We start from the raw sequence: 6,018 nt of genomic DNA on the forward strand, positions 1-6,018 counted from the left end.
TTGTTCATGCCAGCAGTCGCGGTAATTCCAGCTCCAGTCGTGTATCTTTAAGTCGCTGCAGTTAAAAAGCTCTTAAGTTTTGTTTTCACTCGTCTACTTTCAGTTTTCAGTCCAAGGTTGGTCACTTTAGTTGATAATGTTGCAACAATAGCTACTTATTTAGGACCTCGGTTTAGCTTAGGCACCAAAACTAGATGGTTCGGTGTCGGAAAATAGAACAGTTTAGGTTAAAATGTGGCGTTTTTGTGAAATGTTTTTGTTTCCATGGAGACAGTGAAGCTGACAGAGGAGTTTATGCTCTCATCTGACGGTTTGGTGGAGTTTCAACGGAGGGCCGTGGCAAATACCGACTATCTGCCCTAGAGGAGGCTAAAACTCTGGTCTGAAGTTGTCACTGCACCTTTCAGAAGTTCCTACCACAGATGGACGAGTCAGATTTGCTGCTGAATCGTCCTCCAGACAGAATCGGTCACGGCACCTTCTTACATCCTGAAGTTGGTGGATCTCAAAGCCTCGTTGACAAAGTGGTGAAGAGCAACATACCTCTGGAGCTTTGCCTGATGTCAAATGTCAAAGGACAAACTGTGCCACGTTTTTCCAAACATCACTTCAACTACTGGTACCAGTTGGGACACCCAAGCGAATTTGTACCGATGATAAAGGAGTCTTTTGTACAGACTTGTCTCAAGAATATCAGCTGGCAACTTCCATTTTTGGTTCTAAATCATGAAGATGTATGGAAGCTCTCCCAGCAGGCCACAGACTGCATCTTTGGACCGGAGGATGTGAAACAGAAGTGGAAGGAGTTACATCTTCAGGTTTTAAAGTGACCTGTCCAGTGGAGCCTAAATCCCATCATATACCTCAGGTTTTAGTTTGGGAAAAAAAAACACAAAATCAATTTTCCTCAAACCGTTTTTAAGCATTTACATCTAATCCATGATTGGTTAGCTGAAAACTAAGGACAGTAAAGTGTTAAAAATGGCAAAGACGTGTTTATTACGTCGTAATTGTAACTCAGCAGAAATGGCACATACTTCAAAATGTTAAACATGTTGGTTGTTTAGTTTACTACATGTTTGTTTCCTAAATAAAAGACTAAATAAGAACAGATTTAACTTTGAGTGTTTTGCTAATTTGCAGCCGGATCTGTTGGAACCAAATCTTTGAGTTTTCTCAGGATTCCCAACTTTCTACGCCCCGATGTTTGTTAAAATTATGCCCGTCTCAGCACTTCCGAATGCGACAAGTTTACATTCCTCCGGTTGACATGCGGGTCGGTAAACACCAGACGCTGTGTGCACCGCGCTGGCATCGGCTTACATGATGTCTGGGTGTCCTTGGATTTTTTAAGGGTCGGTTGTTGCCGAACTTCCGTGTGGAGCCGGAAAAAAAACCAAAAAAAAAATCCCACGGATGAAGCCTGAGAGGCGAGAGGTGCTTTTATTTTGTGACTGCCGAGTGCGCTGGCTTGTTTTATGCATGCAATTTTATATGTATGTGTGCATATTTGTGCACCTGAGGCTCTGTGTTGTTTGGTTGTTGTCGAGCAGAGCCTCAGTCTAATTGAGCAGGCATCAGACTTTGATTAATATTGTTGATGAGTGCTGCCAGCAGGGGTGAAGACACAGAGAGGAAGAACTGTCAGACAAACACCCAGGTAACATCCTTCATTCCCCCCGCCTCCTCCAGGCTGCTTCCCTCTCTGTACTCACAGGAAAGGATTCAGTGCCCCACTGGTTCACTGTTGATTACACCATTGTCTGCTTAGGCTGCTGAGTGTGCTCCAAGTCTGCCACCGCTTAATGGAGAATTTACCTTGAGAGATACAGTGTCTGAGAAGAGAGAGCTTCTGCGGCTAATCTCGGCTGTGAAGTTGTTGGTGGGAACGTTTCCCAGCCGGGATTTGATGGACACTGAAAGCGGAGAAGGTGTCTGTCTGGCTCGCTATCATCAAAACAAAACCGGAACAAACTGTTGTAGTCCGTCATCACGGAGCGAATGAAGAGATGTTTTCTGAGGCCGCTCGACCAACGACGGTCCCTCCTAGCATAAATTAAACAACTCAAATGTATTCTCATTTATGTTTTGAGAGAAACATTTTTATCCCCACAAGGTAAGACTTCGACGTCATAGGAAAGACTTCGAAACACAAAGTCTGTGTAGGAGAGTGGAGGACGGTGGCACCAGGCAGCAACAAGACCTTCACCCAGGAGACAGAGGGGGGTTTGATGTGTGGCACCAAAGGGACAGTTTATACAATATATATAACATAGATCCATAGAAATACAGTGAAAATGTGACGGCTAGTGGCCAGAAAAATAACCTGAATCAGGTTTATTGCCAAGTTGGTTTTCACGTATGTGGGTCTTTAAATGCTGAAAAGTAGAAAGGATAAAAAGATTTTAAGTAACAAGTATTAAAAGACAAATAAACAGCAAGTGCAGCCAATTCAAAGGAATATAATTAGTTAAAAAAGTGATAGAATTATTTACAGTGTGCAGGAATGTGCAAATTAGTCACAAACAATGCAATACTTTATCGTTCAAAAACTGTAAAATGATGTTTTAAGTTGATTTAAATACTGTGAAACTGTAATTTTATGCTCAGTCACATACAGTACAGATAATATATTAGATAGTATCTGTAATTTAACAACACAAATCTGAGAAAACTGGTTTACTATTTTTAAATGTTAATGTGTCATTCAAATAATGTCAAATATCTGTAAAATGATTATATTTTTTAGCTGATTTAAATGCAGTAATGTTATACGGTCATTCATTGTAAATAAGTTACTGTTTCTGAAAGTACAGACATTTACAAAGATGATATTTACAGTTTTGGCATTTGTTAATGGTTACCATGTAAATTCATCCTGAAAATATGTAAAATAACAGGAAATTGTTAAACAAAACAAACAAAAAAAGTAGTTAAACGTTTAAATGTTCTTTTTTTACAGTGTAGATGTAGGAAAATACAACATTCTGTTGAACACTTTCACAACAATAACTACTCATTAGATGTTTGGTTAAGTTGAGGCACCAAAGTAGCACCATTTGGGTTAAAATATGACCCTTTAGCAACATGTTTAAACTACATTTTTAACTATTTTCTGAACCAATAATCAATGTGACATGTGCTGTTTAAATGACATAAATATCAACTAACAGACCACAGTGATGTCTTTGGGTGTTTTTGTGCGCTTGCTAACAAACAGTTATGGACGCTAGCCATTAAGCGTCACACGATACTTGGTCATGGTGGCCCTCGACTAGCTAAACTCCCACAATGCTCCTGTCTGCTTGCCAACACAGAACCGCCAGTAGTCCAAGTGACCACCTACTTTGATCGTTACAGTGCCAAACAGTGAGAGGCGCCACCTGGTGGAACAAACAGGTACTACAGCTAATGTACATTTTCTGACCAATAACTTCTAATACATGACTTGTTGTCTTTAAAGGAGCAGCAGTAAAGCAATGCAATAAATGGCAAAGATATGAAAAAATACAGAAAATAAATTTCCCAGTTCAGTCGTAAAAGCACCTCGTTTTTAGGAGGTCTGGTGGTTAAACTTTACCTCATCGTGCATGAGCATCGCTTTTGTCCATCCACAGTAAATATGTGAGAATAATGTTAATAACACAGTTTAATAATTAACGTGATTGCACCGCAGGTGCCGGTTCTGCATATATGCAGCGCTTAATTATTAACGAAGTAATTTGTCTTTAGGCTCATGTTTTCATTCATTGATCCTACAAAGAGTTAACATGAAGAAACAGCCTCTGTCTCTTCCCTAGAACGCTGATAAACTATTCACAGTCTTGACTCATCTGATTTGAATGTGTTTTTGTTTTTTTTAAACCGTCACCACACATAACAGGCGATTCTATTTACATGGAATCTCTTTTGTATAATTGTTTGTGTTTAATATTAATTGCAGATTGGTGGTTTTCTTGCCTAAACGCTCCTGCAACGATTGACTCAGATTACTGTTCACACAGGCTGCTGCTACCTTCCTCTGGCTTCGTCTCTCTTTATCAGTTGAATTGGATATTTTCTGAAAGTTCAGTCGCTCGTCTTTTGCGCTAATGATTCAAACGAGAGAAGTCTTGGAGGTGCTCCAACATCAGCCATCGAACGTGCTTTACGAGGAGTAGTGTGGGGGGGACGAACGAACGATAACTTTCTCACTTGGCTTCGTTTCAGCTGCGACTTTGAACCGGAGTCGGATGTTTAGGTTTACTGGTTGTGGTTTAATTAGAGCTGCCAGTCAGGCATTTTAAACGCGTTATCATATCCATATTAACAGTTATTATGGTTTGATTTAATGCTGGTCATTGCCATTCTCGGAGTCATGCTGCTATAATAACGTTATTAATTGTAATTCCTTTTAATATGACACAGAGGGCCTCTCTTTAGAAAGTGAATCCGGAGGGACTTCACTAAGCTCTCCGCGTGAGCATGTATGATGATTTATGCATGTGTTTGCCAGTGTGTGTGTGTGTGCATGTGTGTGTGTGTGTGTGCGCGCTCTTTACTGGTCTTATCATATAATTAAGTGGCATTTAATAGACTGTTCTTAAACTCAGTGATGTCTCCACAAACAGCAGAAGAGAGGCTTTTTACAGTATGTAATCAGTTAAATTGTCAGTGGATATTAACATTATCTGCGCTCCCCTCCGTAATGTGATTTCTTTATTATGTTTCAAATTTCATTAAATGGCAATATCTGAGCCGGTGTAATTAAGCAAATATTGGCCCGCAAGATCCTGGAACGCCGGCGTTTATGACACCCAATAAAAACATTAATAAAAGCGGCGATTCCTGTTCAAAGAAGGTAAACACGGAGGCGCGTCGGGGCGGCATATGAGCGAGCGCCGAGGGATCAGAAGGAGGAGAGCGCGGGGAACCGGCGACGACGACGAGAAAAAAAAAAGAAAAAGAAAGGAAGGAAAGAAGGAAGGGGAATGAGAGGACAAGATTATGTTTGACAGACAGATAAAAGGAGGGGAGAGCAGCCATGATGAGAACAGCTGAAGAGGGAAGAAAGGTCACGGACGGATGAGAAAGAGACAGAGTGGAGGGAAGAAGAAGAAGAAAAAAGAAAAGGGGGGAACCGGGGCAATAATGAGTGGATGATGACAGACTGCGGAGGGTAACTGTGATTGGACGGAAAAAAAAGGGAGAGGGACGGATGCCAGGTTCGGCGGCGTCGGAGGAGGCAGGGGGGGAAAAAAAAACAAGTCGAAAGGAGGCAGGAAAGGGAAGGAGGAAGAAAGGGAGGAAACCCAAACGCATGTGAGATGAAGAGGATTAAGGGATTGCGCACATCAAGGAGGGGAAGAAAGATGTGTGGGGGAAGAAGAATGAGCGATTGAAGATGGGATGGAAGAAGGGGAGGAGGAGGCGACCGAGCGGCGGAGGAAGCGACGGCGATGCGGGGAAGAGGCCTGCTAAACCTAGATAGCACAGGAGGGAACGCAGAGTGAATTCTTGAGGACTCGAGGATATCTCAGGTTTTAATTCTCCCTATAGGCGCCTCAAAAGATTGCCCCCCCTCCACCCTCCATCACCACCACCTCCTCTTCCGGAGGGACCAATCGCACCGACATTATGTGCGGGAGGTTCACATAGGTTTGAGGCCGATGGATCATGCTTGACTAGCTCCCGCTCTGACAGAACTATATGGAGGGATGGCAGCGAGCGTTCAAGCCAATTAGAGGAGCCGCGAGCCAGTTTTTAGCGGCGAGATAAAGCCGAGCTCTGCCTCTGCTGGCAGATTGGGTGATGGATCGCAGACGACGCACACACTCGTGCAATCACACCCAACATGAAGTGAGAAGGCTAGTGAGTCTCCATCTGGACTGTACACAGCTATCTTTCTTCCTCCTCCTCTTTCGAGCTCCTATTTTTTTTCCCTCCCTCCACACAGGGATGTTTTTCGCCGTCCAAATTTGGCCGGAGCTTGGCTCGGCTCCCCCGTTTAATAAAAAGCCGAAGCGCCACGTGGCTCGA

At 42.7% G+C, this 6,018-nt stretch overlaps 1 pseudogene; it reads left to right on the top strand.

Moving 5' to 3' along the window:
- The first annotated feature begins 261 nt into the window (after window positions 1–261).
- LOC103370340 (adenosine deaminase-like protein pseudogene) lies at window positions 262–830 on the top strand (annotated as a pseudogene).
- The last annotated feature ends 5,188 nt before the right edge of the window (window positions 831–6,018 follow it).

This window comes from Stegastes partitus, unplaced genomic scaffold, assembly GCF_000690725.1.
Source record: "Stegastes partitus isolate 25-593 unplaced genomic scaffold, Stegastes_partitus-1.0.2 Scaffold1407, whole genome shotgun sequence".
Classification (NCBI taxonomy): Eukaryota; Metazoa; Chordata; class Actinopteri; family Pomacentridae; genus Stegastes; species Stegastes partitus.